The 17053-nt window shown below is 39.4% G+C and overlaps 1 protein-coding gene across 14 annotated transcripts in view; it reads right to left on the minus strand.

Moving 5' to 3' along the window:
- NCKAP5 (NCK associated protein 5) overlaps positions 1-17053 on the minus strand; it is a 950566-nt gene that overhangs the window by 396770 nt on the left and 536743 nt on the right. The window lies entirely within an intron of this gene.

Below are 17053 nucleotides of genomic sequence, written 5' to 3' on the forward strand. Positions count from 1 at the left end.
AACCTCTGATTCAGTATTTTAACAGGATCAGTTCTTGGTCAGTTTAAAAGACTGGATTGTGTCCCCCCGCCCCGCTCCCCTCCCCCCCACCCAGCCAAGTTCCTGCCCAAACCAGAACTAGGGAATGTGACCTTATTTAGAAATAGGCTCTTTTCAGATGTAGTTCAAATTAAAGTGAGGTCACACTGGATTAGGGTGGGCCTGAAATCCAACGACTGGTGCCCTGAGAAAGATATGCACACATGGAGACACAGAAGTGACGTACACACTAAGGGAAGATGGCCATGTGAAGACACAAGCAGACTGGAGCAATTCGGTGACAAGCCAAGGAATGTCAAGGATTGCTGGCAACTGCCAGGAGCTAAAAAAATCACAAGGGGGAATCCTTCCCTAGAGTCTTTAGAGGGAATGGGACCATGCTGACACCTTGATTTCAGACTTCTAGGCTCCAAATCTGTAGGAGAATAAATTTCTATTGTTTTAAGGCACCTTGCCTGTGGTACTTTGTTAAAGCAGGGTTAGGAACCTAATAGACAGTAAACCGCCAGTGTATTTTATAGTTTTGCCCATGGTTCTTCTAATGAGTCACCTCACCTTAGTAACACCATTTCTATCAACCAATTCCAGCCACTGGGTAATGAGACTGCAAACAGACAATGATGGGGATTTAGGGGCCTCAACTCCAGGTGAAGACTGCAAACTCGTGTGATCTCAGCAAGATACCACTGCACAGAGGGGCTCAGGGGCCAGGTGGGCTTCTTGGTTTTATCGTTGTTCCTGCCTCTTCCTGGTTACAAGACCTTGGGTAATTTACTTAAGAGCTCTATACCTTAATTTTCTCATCTTTAAAATGGAAATAAGAATAATCCCTGCCTCACTGAGTTCGTTCTGCATGTAAAATGCTTATCAGCACAGTTCCTGGGGCATGATAACTGTTCCATAAATACTAACCACTAGGACTGTTGGCTTTAGCGAAGGGTAAACATGAATCATCACTTCATCCGATCAAACAAACAAACACAGCCTAGCCATGTTGTGGCTGTAATACAGTCCTGACACAGTAAGTACTTCCATTCTGCATAAGGAAGACCTTATTTTTTTTTTTTAGGATAACTCAGGAATTTGATTCCATGAGTTACCTTTACATGCAAAAATCATTCCATTTGGACTAGCAGCACCTGCACACCACTCATGGCTGCCTGAACCTGTGCAGCGTACAATTTAGGAAGCCTGACACCCAACAATGATTCCTGAATGAAGCACAAAGTCGGTAAAACATGATGCCACTTACTGTGGAGACAGGGAAACAAACCCTTCTCTCTGTAAGGTCTTTATAATTAAACACCATGACATCTAATGGTGTGTTCAACCTCTTCTCACTAATGCAGAAATGTTATTTCTAATGGAAATGCAAGGCTTGCTTTTCTCCTTCTAAATGGTAAAGGAAAGAACATGCAAATATCTTTGCAGTGGCTTCTGGTACAGCTAGTCAGAGTGGGCAGGATACACACAGACTACTGTTAGGGTTTTCAAAGAATATAGCGTGGTTCCTGCTCATTTACCATTTGATAGTGGGGATGCGACAGATGCATGTGAAAGGTGCCACGTTATGAATTCATTCTTCTAAAACACAGACCAGGCAAAAAATAATGTTCCCACTATGGAACAACCAGTGGGGGTAGGAGAGCATTGTTCAATGAGAAAGAAAGGACATTGGCCTGAACACTGGAGCAGTCCTGGGCGCCCTGCCATAACAGGTGGGAGCCATTCACCTGCTAGATTGCAGGAGGTCTGAGCATCTCAAGGAGGGGCATGTTGTTCCAAGTCTTAGAGATTGCAAAGACACTCTGGCTGGTTTCAGGACACTCAGGGGGTTTGGGGAAGTGGTTATTTGCCAGCCAACATGGAAATATTTTAATATTATAACAACTACATGTCTATCAAGGCACCAGTTGGTAAATATTGGCCCTAGACAAGGCTCCGATGAGTTGGATTGGCACAATGATAACAGCTGAATCCTGGGGCAGTCACATTATAGAATACAGCCATCAAGAGATATAAGAGGGCACCAGTGTGCAATGGTGTAGGCATAATTAGTTCTGCACAGAGTCAGGGAGGTAAAGTGCCTGAGTCCTCAAATCCTATTTTAACACATTATTTTATTTTCTAATTTTATTTATTTATTTATTTAATTTATTTTTTAAGATTTTATTTATTTGACAGAGAGAAACACAGTGAGAGAGGGAACACCAGCAGGGGGAGTGGGAGAGGGAGAAGCAGGCTTCCCGCTGAGGAGGGAGCCTGATACGGGGCTCAATCCCAGGACTATGTGATTGTGCCCCAAGCCGAAGGCAGACGCTTAACGACTGAGCCAACCAGGCGCCCCTATTTTCTAATTTTATTAATGCAGGAACAGAATTTCCTTGTTAAAGAATTAAAACATTCCCATTAAAGCTTAATACCACCTACCTTCCGATTTTGGTCTATTCCCCAGAGCTAATTACTGTTATTAATTTGTTGACATCATTTCAGGTAACTTTCTAGGTGTATCTACATGCATTTGGTATTGTCTTGGGTGTTAACTACGTGTTTACATATGTGAGCAGCAGACTTCTAAAATGTTTCCCTCAAATTACCTGTCTGTTCCCCAGAACTGCAAATCTGATGAGATACCACACCCTGATTATATTGTTAGGTGACAAAAGGAATTTTGCAAATATAATTAAGGTTACTAATGAATTGACTTTGAATTAATCAAAAGAAAGATTATTCAAGTGGGCCGAATCTAATCACACATGCCCTTTAAAAGCACAATTTTCTCTAGGTAGTAGCAGAAGGGAAGTTAGAGATTCAAACCATGAAAAGAATTTGATGCACCATTGCTGGATTTGAAAATAAGAGGGGTCCCATGCTAAGGAAGGCGGAGGCCTCTAGAAGCTGAAAGTGGTCCCCAAACAGTCAGCAAGGAAATAGGACCCCAGTCCGACAACCCCAAGGCAGTGAATTCTGCCAACAACTTGAATGAGCGTGGAAGCAGATTCTTCTCCAGAGCATCCAGGTAAGAACCCAGCAGTCTGGCTTACACCTTGCTTTCAGCCTAAGCAGAGAACCCAGTTGAGTCCGCTCAGACTTCTGACTTACAGAAATGTGAGATAATAAATGGGTGTTGTTTCTGGCCACTACGCTTGTGGCAATTTGATACACAGTAATAGAAAACTGATACCACACATCATTCTGCAATTTGCTTTTATTGAGAAATTTGTCTTATGAATATAATCAAATTAATTCATTCTTTTTCACCTGTTCTATGCTCCACAGTATATGTGACAAAAAACGTTGCTTTTCAAAGATGATTACCAAGAATTCCTGTCATCACTGTACAAACCTGCCACTTTCTTGTTATTTCCCCTCTCTTTAAGTCTGGACTGGCCTTGTGATGTGCTTTCACTCACAAAATCTGGCGAGAATGATGTTCTAGGACTTCTGAGTTCAGATCTTGAGGGACCTTAAAAGCTGCTTTTGCCCTTTTGGGATCCATGTGGCATGTATAAAAGCTCGAAGTAAACTACAGATGAGAGACCATGCTTCACACTTGGCAGGGGGTTGGGGTGGGGTGACATGAGGGGCAGAGAGAAGGAAGGAGAGGGAAGGCCAGGAGGGAGACTCGATACAGGGACCCAGACAACTCCAGCCAAGCTCAGGGTAATCTCAGGAATCGCTAGGTAGCACAGAAGAACCACTCAGGTAAGTCCAGGTAGCCCAAAAAATTGTGAGAACAAATACTGAATCACTGCTGTTTAAGCCCCTGAATTCTGGGATAGTGTGTTATGTCACAAAAGATAACATAATAGATACATCATGAATAAATTATGAACATTATATTTTCCTTATCTGTTCTCCTATCATTGACCATTTCTGTGTTTTCTAATTATTCAATTGAACATGAAACTGACATTTCTATAAGTTGACACTGGTCAAATATGAGCAATTTCTTAAGGTTCAATCATACAAACCCAGCTGCCACGAATATCCCTTCATATAGGTCTGTGCACACGGCAGGGGTGTCACTCAAGGGTAAATGCTAAGCAGAGCTAGTTAGTCATAGGATACACACCTTCTAAATTTTAACAGATGTTGCAAAACTGTCCACTAGAATAGCTACCAATTTATGTGCCTACTATCAATGTATAATGTTATCCTATACCCCTTGATCTTGATAGTCCTGGAATTCCATTATAATAAAAATAGGGCTCAAGATGCAGCACAACTTCACATGGACAGATATAAAACTATAAGAGTACTGGCAAATCTGATATAAAATCCCTGATAATCCACAAGGCATTTTGATTTGAGTTTTAAATATCCCACTATAGGTGACTATTTGAGAACAGAGATAGGTTCCTATTTGTGCATTAGTTAAACTGATGTGAGTCCTGTTTACGTTCTATGGGTAGACTTCACCCAAGTGCTGGGAGTGAAACTAGAGTAGAGCTATATTGGAACAGCACCAGCCTAGGCGGTCACACAGCTTCAATGATACTAGAAGATGACGCATAAGGTCCCCGTGCTCCACAGATAACGGTGCTAGCCATCCATGTGCCAGTCTCGCGATGGTTGGGAGGGTGAACAGTCAAATAATATTTAGAACACGTTTATTAAGATGTGGCTTACCAAACATTTGTCTATAGCAGAGGCATAGACGCTTTATACAATATTTATGTGTGGAAGGTGTACTTGTCCCCAGGATTAGTTCTTCTCTTCTGCTGTAATGACATAAATTTAACTGGGTATCTGGTCACACTTCCCACCTCTCTTTCTTGATGATTCGATCCTTTACTAGGAAAAGGATTCAGTAAGAAGGAAGGAGAACAGAAGTTCCCTGAACAATTGGTGAGTGGTTATAACAGTACAGAAACTGCCTTTTAGGGCAAAAGAGGCCAAAGACACAAAGGATAAAACAAAAATTGACTCCTAGTTCACAGCATGGCCACACATCTCTCACCCCACAGAGGCAGGGCAGAATCACGAACTCACCTCACCCGAGCTGACTGGTGGTACGCTATGAATTATTTTGTTTTCTAAACATTAAAAACACATGTTGTGAAGCACATGGCAACTAGCATAATTTACCAGGGGACTTGTCCGAGCTAGGGTTGTCAGAGATTCTAACATGATCAGTAACCCATGTGTTTTCTAAATTGCGGTGAACCCTGTTAGCCAGGAAGGTGGCTGATACCCTCCTTCCCATGAAAAAGCTCCATCCTGAGTCACTTGCAAAGTCAGTGGCCTTTTGGCAATCTATTATATCCTTTACAAAAGTTGCATATGTTTACAAAACAAAACAATTTGCTCTCCCCAAAGCAAATATACAGGAAAAAAAAAATCCAAGGAAAGAACTCAAGTAAATTAGAACTATTCCACAAATGGAATGGGGAGAGCCTTCCGAAATAACATAAACACCTCAAGTAAAACTATCTCCATGCTAATGTGTTTTTAATCAAATACATCAATCTAAAGTTTTTGCAACATCTGCAAACTTGAATACGATTGTATAATTTGACCAAAATGAAATAAAATAATTGCATTAGGGTTTTGGCATCACTTTATAATAAGTGGACAGTAATTGTTGCTAAATTACAGCTGAATCTCTGCAGAATTAGATATTACATCCATATTAGGATCGAATGACTCTATCATGATTAATGATACTGCAGTGAATACCAAGAGAATTAAAATGATTAGCCACTTATTCTAAAGTGTTGACATTTTTCCATGATTTTAGAGATGTTTCAAAAGAACCCTGAAATTAAAATTACCACTAATGGTTACTGAGATAAATCCAGAGACAAATATTCCTTAAAAGGTCAACTTTATTAATGGGTAAATATTAAAATTTTAAAAAACCACTTAGCTGAACTATCTACCTTAAATAACTAATAGCAGGTGATGTGTTTAACACCCTAGCTATATTTGAACAATACAGACATGTAATTAAGGATACTTGGCTATAATTAACATCTTCATAATAATTCTCTTTCAAAATAATTCATGCAATTCACGCTACATATTTGTGGTGAACTAAAAAAAAAGAAAGAAAGAAATGCATTACCAGTTTCAGAGGAGTTTATGTTACTTGATTGTCAGGTCTTTTTTACAACTTTTTAGGAAGAAATTATAAAAAGTAGAGGCATAAACTGGTGTTTAATTGTTTATGGAAGATATTTAGGTTATAAATTACTTGCAAACACTTCTCAGGAGAAAACTTGGTAGCAATTCATTAGACCCACGCTTCGCAGTATCTTAGTAATCATGCACCTGAAAATGGACATTAAACAAATGTTCATAGGAAGTGATTTGTGTTTTTTTCCTACTGTTTTAGTATTACTGAATATTAGTTCCTAAGATAAGTATCATATTGTAAAATATATTGTCGTTCTTCGAACTAGCTATTCTTGGCCCCAAGAGTAATTTTGTAAATGACTGAAAAATGCAAATGCTATTAAAGAGACTAAACATATGGAAATAACAACTTTTAACTGGTACAAAAACAGCCAGGAGCTGAAATTTTGAATTTGTCTCTAATTTACCCAATGCTCTCTCTGGAATTTGTTTTCTGCACACATAGGTTCAATACTTTTTTTTTTCTGACTTGGTTTCCTAATACAAAATAATATAAGGATGACACATGAAATAAAACTGAGAAAACATGTAGAATTCTTCAGAATAAAGCTAATTTATCACCTCCAGGGTTTATCACTGTGGTTAGAAACCTGCCCCCATCTTCTCAACAACTCAGCATAAAATGGAGAGAAATTTGAATACGTAATATTGGGACCACTGCCACGAACTAGCTACTGGTCTCTGCCAAATTTGCCCCACAGCAATTGTAATGTCTAAGAACACCAACCGTGTCTCAAATATCTTTGTTTTTATATTCCCAGCAATGTCTAGCAAAGGATTAGGTAGATGGTACATTCTCATAAAACCCTTTTCACTTGCTCAGGTTTACAGAATTCTGCTGGTCTTCATCCTGCATTCCCCTAATGGATAATCTCACCCCATCTTCTTAACCATCATGTTTCCTTGTCACCCCCAACCCCTAGAATGGGGGTTGACCAACTAAGGCCTGCAAGGCAAGTCTGCTCTGCTGCCTGCTTTTGTAAATCAAGTTGTCCTGGAATCCAGCTCTTCTTTCACTCATTGTCAAAGACTACTTTTGTGCTAAAAGGCAAAGGAGCTCTGACAAGAACTGTATAGCCCTCAAAGCCTTAAGCATTTGCTCTCTGGCTCTTTACAGGGCACATTTGCATTAGAACATGGAACCTCAATGCTTTTGTACTGAGGAACACCTCTCTGCTCCTCATGTGAGTGCAGCTGGGAATGTCTAAGACAGGGGCTAAGGAAGGATGAGGAATTCCTCCCGATAAACCCTGTGCATATGTCAATAACACCCTCCAATAATCCCCTGGAAATTAGCATTTCAAGTAAAGTAGCTATACTCCTACTTCCAGGCATAAACTCCCAAAGGGCAAATCAGTGTAAAGAGTGACCCATGGTCAACCACTCAATCTACGAGGTGGTATGGATCCCCATTTTAATGTTCGCTACTGATTATTAATCATATGATAATCGTTGTATCAACTATTCCATTTTACTGAGCTTTTCTGTTACTCTGCACCAGACACTTCATATACAGTATGCAATTTAGTCCTCTCAATAACCATATGTAGTTGGTGCATTTTATAAATAACAAAACTGTAGTTCACAGAGTTAGAGGAACATGTCTAAGCATGTATAACTAGTAAAAAGCAACACTGGAATTGAGCACAGCCAGTGGGACTCTAGAGTACAGGCATGATGGTGCACGAAACTGAGGTAACTTACATTTCTGCTCCCCAAATATTCCAGAACTGTGGGCATTTGAATTGAAAAAGTAAATATTGGACAGTAGCAACAGAAGACATTCTAATTGCTTAGAGCAAACTTGCAAAACTTTCCAAAAAATCTTGTTTATTTTAAACTCCATGTAAATTATATTCTCGAATGTCATTTCTCTTTTGATCAAATTAGGGGTAATACTTTCTATTTAAGCAGTTCAAATGAACTCTCTTCTGTGGCTTGGAGAAATAAAGTTGTATCTCAAAATGCTTCCTTACAATGATTTTCCCTGTATAGATGTGAGACCGAAGTTACCATTTTTCAAATATGTTGTTTGTGTTCTTAATATTTTTGGTCATATGAACACTATAAATAAACAGTGATTTACAAAAATAACATTTTCCTTTCAATTCAAGGAGAAAAAAAAATCTAAAAGCAAAGTCTGACACATGTGGAAAGGCAAGCTCCTGATACCAAAGGTTGTTTCTGGATATAAGTGGAAGAGTGTTCTAATGGGGCTTCAGGTCTTACTGAGAGGCTGATGTTGGGCTGAGCAGGGAAGCTGTTAGGAAGTAAGCATTTTCCCTTGGATGCTGGAGAGCAGAATGCAATGAAAGATACAAGGGGCTGAAACTGAGTCTATCACGTGGCATTCAAATCAGTCTCTAATATCCTCAGTAAGGTATCAGCCAGACTCCTCAGAGCATACTCTGGTTCTAAAAACTGGGGGGGTGGGGGGGGAGTAGTTTCTGGAAAAAAATATACTTTAGAAGAAAAAGGGATTTTGTAAAATTTTGTAAAATCTTAGCAAAAAATGAAATGATCAAAAGAGAAAGCGTGAGGTCATTAGGAATGAATCCTGCCAAACTGACTTTCTCTCCCCACCCCTTCCTTTTTTATCAATAGATTCCTTAGCTCTGGGAAAGGACATAGGTCAGAGGACAGAGGAAGGGAAAAAAAGGAAGGAAGGAGCTCTTTTGTTAATTTCCTACTAATATTTTGTTAATTGTTATTTGTCTAAAAAACCTCATTCAGGTTTTTCCTCAGGATCTTGATCTTAAAATCCAAATTCAAAATGTGTTTTGCTTTAATACATTTCCTATCACCACTTTATTCCCACCCTCTACTGCCTCCACAAACATGCCCGTGGCTCTGGCATTGCTACTTGGGTCCATTCTAACTGATACGTCAGACAAGCACATCAATACACACACATGAATGTACGCAAACATGCTGGTCTCATGAGTCCTTTCCACTAATACTCATAAGAGTCTGATGGGACACAAATTTGGGACTGAGCTCCTGGACAGCTGGATTCAGGTCCCAGTGTTGAAATGAACTCAATGGGTGACTCTGGAAATGGCACCTTTCTCAATCTCTCCATTTGAAAAGTGCTGGGTTAGGATCGAGGACGTTCCCTTTCAGCTCTGAGTATGTTGTATCATCTCTGAGTCATGGGTGCCACTTCCTATTTCTATAGTGCTAAAAGCTCATTTCTCTTCATTTTCGCCAGTGAGAATGATTGCTAGCTTTCCCCTTAGCAATCTCATTACATATTTTTACATATTTGCTGCTTATTATGTTTTCCCTCCATCACTTTTTCACATGAATGAACAGCATATGTTTTCTTCAGCTTCAAAAGGTTCACCTTCATTTTTCGGTATTTTCTTTTATGGCGACTTTTTGAATCCTATTTCCTAAAACCCACATAGGGCTGTGGTTAGGAGCAAAGGTTCTGGATGTCGCCTGCCTGTATTTGAAGCCACTTCCTGGAGGTGCAATTTTGGACGGGTCACTTCACATGATGAGGTTTAAGTATCTTAATTACAAAATGAGTATTTTAATAGTGCCACAGTCTTAACTGTGAGACTTATAAGACAGAACACACCTTCGGCATGCACTGGGTGTCAGGCACATAACTGACACTATTTAAATGATTATCTGGGGCGTTACTATTCTTGTTTATGATACCACTTCCTCTCCACAATGCCCCAGAAAACTGGTGCTTTCAAAAGAATCTACCCAAAGAACACTAAACAAGGCTAAAGAGAAACAGGGTCACCCACTTAGGGAATCATGGCACTTTTTAATAATTAACTACATGACTGAGGTGAATTCTATTTCTTTTTTTAAAAAAAGATTTATTTTTTATTTATTTGAGAGAGAGAGATAGAGAGAGAGCACACAAGCAGGGGGAAGGGGAGAGAGAGAGAATCTTCAGGAAACTCCCCCAACTGAGTACAGAGCCTGACACAGGGCTTGATCTCACAACCTTGAGATCAAGACTCTGAGATCACGACCTGAGTGAAAATCAAGAGTCAGACGCTTAACGGATTGAGCCATCAAGGTGTCCCTCCGTGAATTCTATTCCTGATCATGCCCTATGCCCTTGTTTCAAGTGCCCGTGCCCATGACCTCAGAAACAATTTTTCAGTGTTTCTGGCTAAGAGGTGACCCTCCCAAGTGGGCAAAAGGCTCTTGCCTTCTTGACCTGAAACAAAATCATTTAAAGAACAGTGAAAACTATAGATCTTGGGGAAGAAGAAGAAGACGAAGAAGGAGAAGGAGAAGGAGAAGGAGAAGAAGAAAAAGTCATCAAAAGTGTGATTCCTTCTTCATTGGTAGAGAAATTAGCCAACTCCAGTGCCACGTCTGGTCGGACATTGGACCCAGCACCAGAGAAATGTGGCTACAAATCTATCTGGTTCTACCTGCTTCTTCTACCTACTGAAAATAAAATTTCTGCCACATGCCTAATTGCATGTCACTGGCTATGTCTTCCATCACAGATCAGGAAGCTGGAGATGCTACTGAACCCGGGAGTTCATTGTTTGATATAGTAGCTCATAACCTCAAAACTTCAAGTTAGTCACTTCCTCCTGAGCAACCGCATTTGCTAGGGCAGTCAGAGATGTAGGTTTCAGAATCTCGAGTGTGGAAAACGACATGGAACTGACACTAATATTGGGGGTTTACAGAATATGGTGAGACTGGCCATGCTTTCCTTCCAGGTCTAATTTCTGCTTTTTTTTTTTTTCTTCCTTGATTCCCTTCAGGATATGAGCCCATGATCCTTTATATTACTGTTCTAATCTGCCTGTTCCTGTGGTCTTTTATACATTTATCTTCTTACGCAACAACTAACTTTTTCATCCATGTGCATATTTCCTAAATACCCAAAGATCATTTTACTCGCTCTGGCCCTCCTTAGGCTGTTTCCTTTAGGGCTCTTAAGTGACTTTCATCAAACCTCAATGATTTCAACCCATTCAAGTACTGAAGTGTGCCTTTGCCTGCTTGCTCCAGAGGAACAAGCCAGTTGTTCATCAACTGTTGTTGTATTAGCATCCTCTGACTCTTAACCTCTGTAGTGAAGGCTGAAGAGAGGAGCTGGCAATGATTTCTCAGCTCTCCTCCCAGAAGCCCCCCCCCCCCATAAGTGACAAGCCTCCTCTGGGAGAATCTTCTGTCTTTTGGACACATGCAACTACCCTGTTTCATTTCATTTTCTAAAAAAAAAAAAAATCACATTGTTTTCTTGTGTTTTTGGCTCTGTGCCTTTAATCCTTCATATTTTTACAGACATCTTTAGACTCTTCCTACTAATTGCACCTATAATTTTTTTTTCCTCATTGAAAATGGTACATGAACAGATATATCCTCATAAGACTTATCCTTTATTTTTAACCTTCAACCGAGGAACATGGATGCTTAAAATCATTTCATCCTAGATTTGCTAAGGGACATTACTTCTTTATTTACTGGCTTGTTCAGAAGGACAGTACATACATGGACATAATTATTGTGTGTTCTCCTGGTTTTAGTTTTGGAGATTCTAATTGTTCTCATCTATAAGAGGATAAAATAAAATTTTTGTTCAAATCTATCCAACTCATTTTATCATTCCACTTGGGAGCATTTATTTTGCCTCCCTACTTTTGGGAACTTTTTAGTTTGCTCCATTCCTCTGCCATTCAAAATTGGGCTATGTCTGTTTTAGCCATTTTATTTGCATTAGTAGGTTTTTCATTCAAGCAACTGAGACATAGTCAATCCAACAGCATCTGACCATACCAACCAGTGGTACCACCACACTCTAACTGAGCATGCTGGGTTCCATGATTAAAATCCAGTGAATCCCAACTGGTGTTCAGTACATGCCTAGATAGGGCAGGGAGCAAATGGACACAGGTCTGAAGGGAGGATCCCTGTACCTGTTTAAAAAAGTGTTTTTGTTATTTCTATATTTAAATATCCCACTTCTGTTCTTAGCTTAAATGTGTTTTGTGTGTTTTTTCCCTTTCCTCTCTCAACATGTTTATATTAAGCTTTCACAAGCATGGAAATAAAACATAAATCCTGATCACTCGAGCCAAAATACAACCATATGTGTTCTTCTCACCTACCCACTATCCTTGTATTTTATTCCTTCTCTCGCTTGGCAGATGTCTTCATTAAAAAAAGAAGCTGACTGCATTGGAAGAGGAAAGCAAAGTGTAGGCTATACCAGGGGATAACTTTTAGGAGCTATCGAGAAAGAGGGGCCACCCCACCACATATTTTCAAAGGCATCAGGATTTGCTCAGTGGCAATTATTGGAGGCACACCTATTAGGCATCTGCCAGGTGCTATTTTTACCCATTCTCCAGAGGGAAGATAAATGCTTTGTTCCCATTCATGCAGATGCCAAATAAAGGTCAGCCTGTTTCAGAAAACATATGAAGAGTGATATTTGTGTTCAGTCATTTTTCGGTAATGACTTTCTTCTTTTTCTTAAATGCTGTTGGGAAGTGGTGAGGCAGAACTTGTGTGACTGTAAAAATAGCACTTTTTAAAAAATATGGTTAGGCCAGACTATTGAAAGAGAGACCAGAATTGTGAAAACAGCTGCTTTGGAAGCTTGAAAATTTTTATTGACTCATAAAACGTTACAATGAGAAAGAACCTAAGAATTTATGGTAGAAACAAGGAAACTGAGGTCCCAGGAAATTAAGGGGATTGCTCAAGGTCATTTAGTATCTTATTCATGGGGCTGAAGCCAGAATAAAAATCAGTCCGGTGGGTTTTCCAGTACATGCTACTGTCTCACTCTTTTCAAATGTCAATCTTTTTGTTAACCTGGCCTTATATGGGAGCAATTTTTAGCCTTCTCCACTGCTGCCTGAATCCAAAAGAATGCAGTGGGAAAAGGTCATTTTTAAATTACCAAAGCTTCCAAAACATTGGGTCAGAAGGGATCATCTAAACACTCTTGCTGCTTCCAGGTAAAGCCACAGCAAACTCTCTCCACTCTGCAAAGTCCCAAAGGGAAGGAGGGCCCACAGCCAGCCCCCATAGTCTCAGTGTCATCACCTAACTTATAGGCTACAGGCTAGAAGGGCACTGATGGGCTCCCACTGGTTCAGTGGGTCACGACTATGTCTCCAAGTCAAATCAGAAACTCCACACCCATGCATTTTGCTGTGCAGGAAAGCTGTAATCCCGCAAAGTTGTAGATCTCCGTACTAATTTCATTTTAAAAATTTAAATCCTAACTCAAAAGAAGCAGAGCAACTCACTCTTTAAAGGAGCTTCACAATGAATGAAATGGCACAAAATGTCAATAACATGCATTAACTTAACAGTAGTCAATTCATATGTTGATTTGCTGAATTTCCATACAGAGAGCTTTGTATAATAGTGGCCTAGCTGCATGGAAGCAAGAAAATGCTCTTTTTTTTTTTTTTTAAAGATTTTATTTATTTATTTATTTGACAGAGAGAGAGATAGCCAGTGAGAAAGGGAACACAAGCAGGGGGAGTGGGAGAGGAAGAAGCAGGCTCCAAGCAGAGCAGGGAGCCCGATGCAGGGCTTGATCCTAGGACTCTGGGATCATGCCTTGAGCTGAAGGCAGATGCTTAATGACTGAGCCACCCCAGTGCCCTGAGAAAATGCTCTTAACAAACCTTCCACACCCCCCAACAGTCCTGGGAACCTGTCCATGATGAGTACCTCCAGTCCGACACTTACTGAGCACCCACTATGAAGTGGGTCCTGTGCTATGTTCTGTGGATACAGCTACAGACAGATAGAACCTTGCCCTTAGGAAGCTCAAATCCAATAGGAAAACAGACCTTTAAGAAATGTCAGGGCCTCATCTACGTGGTTTCGTTGGGATTCATTTCATCATCTTCTTACTTCTGTCCATCTAGAAAGCACAATCCTCTTAGGTAGGAGATAACCTGTAAGCATTATCCAGATCACCTCCCTGGCGTAGGTAAGAGTAAGACTTAACTACTCCTGTCATTTAAAGGAATGAGCCTCTTTCCAATAGTCTCTTTAATATGTAACTATCTTTCACATTAGGACATAGTTATATTACTTCAAGCCTAAACCCCTCATGCTATAATTCATGTTCCCTTCCCTTTTTTATTGACTCAAGGAAGATGAGCATTTAATAATTCCACTAATTTGAAGACCATCTTAGTTTCCTGTTTTCTGGGATCCACAGGTTTGATTTAAAATTAACTATGTAGTGTGCATAATTCTCTGTGTCTGTCCTAATCCCAGAAGTCTGAAAATCGTACATAGAAGACACTCAGAAACATCTGCCAAGACAATGAGCATTTTAGTCAGGGTTTGACCAGCACTGAGTAAGACTGAGGAATGCCAAAAGATAGCATCTGTGTTTTCAAGTCAACATTCCAGAACAACAGTCTTTTTAACAACAGTCTTCCAGGGAACCCCTTGAGAGAGTAAGAACCATGCACTGACAGACATATCTCTTTAGCTCTTCTTCCTGATCTAGGATGACACAAGTTAACCAGCACACTACAAGTTTTCAACTTGAATGAATGAATGAATGAATGAATGAATGAATGAATCAGGGAGTTTCCACTCTCACTATAATGATCCTTCTTACACAAAATTTTCTTTAATATTTGAGAGAAATTGCCATGGCCTATAACTTTTTTTTTTAATCAAGTCTACCTATATTCATTCTCTTTTACCTTCTTCCACATCTTTGTTAAGGACCAACCATTCACTCTTGCATGGAATTTGCAAAAGAAGCCATTCTACCAAACTCTTCTTGAGAATGAAGAAAACGTCCCTGATCATGTATAAGACCTCAAATTACACAAACATTAGTTTAAATAAAGTCAGCTCTCTGAGTACCTCAGGATAAAAGTGCTTTATAGAATTCAGATATTTCTTGGCTGTAACGTATCTAAAAGCTATACAGTCAGATCTTTATAAACTCAGATGAGGTGATGTATGCTGCAGAATTTATAGAAACGAAGCAATTTGGAAATAATATGTGCTACTGAAGACCAAAATATTGTAAATTATCTTCAGTACTAAATCAAGGAATCAGCGACTCTCGACCATTTTATCAGTAACACTTTCTGCAGAGAATTCTATCTCTGGTGTGCTTGCAAATATAAACAGAGATATTAAATAGTTACCACCCAAGGATATGGAAAGTAGAACACTAGAAAGTGTTAAATTCATGATGTTGCTCTATTTTTAAATTTTCATTTAAACTTTTTGTAAAGGCTTTAAAAATCTATGTTTCATTTAAGAATACCTGTGTGCTAAAAAAAAAAAAAAAAACCAGCTATAATAATTTTGAGTTTGGTATTTTTGAACGTCTTTTTCAAATGAAGCATTCTTTCAAATTCAAGTAATTAAGGATATAAAAGTATTTATCAAGAATTTATTCCATTAAGCATTCTCAATGGAATCAAGTGTTTTTTTCTTTAAAAAAATTAGGAAACCACGTATTAAAACATTTTTATGCAAGTATGTTAAGAAGAGTCCTAAAATGAAGCTAAGAAAAAATAATAGCAACACAAATTCAATTATTGTGCCAAGTAGTTACAGAAACATGCAGAAACATGGTCGGTCAAGTAAATAAATTATTCTGATTTTGCTCCTGACACAAATTACTCATTTCCTTGGACTTGATACAAGAAATCTTCAGAGNAAAAAAAAAAAAGAAAAAAAAAAAAAAAAAAAAAAAAAAAAAAAAAAGCACATTACTCATCATCTGCCAGCCTTGCAGTAACTGGGGTTTACTATCATCCCTCATCCCCCACAGCATTGCAGGAGATGTTGATGAGCCAGACTCTTACATGCTTAAATGATATCATTCATGGACTTGATTTCTTTTTGTGGGCTCCTGCAATAGTTCTGAATGGTGGCATTGTGACTTGCAACCGATTGCAAAGTGCCTTTAGTTATTTGTTACTAATTAAGCATTGAAGATTGCAAATGACATACTTTAAAAAGCTAATTCAGGTTTATTTCTAAAATAAGCAGGGGTGATAAAGTATTAACAATAGGTCCTGGGCATCCACCAACCAGAAAAGAACTCTGCCAGAGGGATTGCCTCTGTCCCAGGTGCTGGATGGTGGGGAGGCCGACAGTACTAGAGAATGTATGTATTAGGGCAAGGGCACTGAGAAGAAGTAGGCTAAAGAAACTAAGCTTTTATCAACCAGAAGAAAAGCATCATGACATTTTAATAACCTAGTGAATCTATCTATTAGGGTGAAATAAAGGGGAGTATCATTTTGGATAAGCATATTAGCCAAACCCACATATTTCCTGTTGTGTTTTCTTGAACAGGAAAGGAAGTGGGGTGACATGCTGGAAGTTACACATGAGCCATGACTTTTCTCATCTGTGATCCCAAGAAGTACACCACATATAAAACATGAAGGCAGGGTTACAACTCTGCCCTTCTGCTCTCACACGCTGGGTTAGTCTGCTAGCGCTGCCATTAACACAAAGCCACAGACTGGGTGACTAAACAACAGAACTTTAATTTCTCAAAGTTCTGGAGGCTAGAAGCCCAAGATCAATGGTCCTCAGGGTTGGTTTCTGGTGAGGACTCTCGTTCTGGCTTGTAGACAGCCACCTTCTCACTGTGTGCTCACATCGCCTTTCTTCTGTGAGCACCTGGAGAGAGAATGAGCCCTGATGTATCTTCCTCTTCCTATAAGATCACAGTCCTATCAGATTGGGCCCCCCTTATCACCTCATTTAACCTTATTTACCCCCCTAAAATCCCTAAGGCTTTACAGGCGCATTAGAGGTTAGGGTTTTAACATACAAATTTTGGGGGGATATAATTCAGTCTATAGCATACACCAAGTGAGAGAAAGAGAGAGAGAGGTCTGCCCCCACATAT

The sequence above is a fragment of the Ailuropoda melanoleuca genome, chromosome 2 (assembly GCF_002007445.2).
Source record: "Ailuropoda melanoleuca isolate Jingjing chromosome 2, ASM200744v2, whole genome shotgun sequence".
In the NCBI taxonomy this organism is placed as follows: domain Eukaryota; kingdom Metazoa; phylum Chordata; class Mammalia; order Carnivora; family Ursidae; genus Ailuropoda; species Ailuropoda melanoleuca.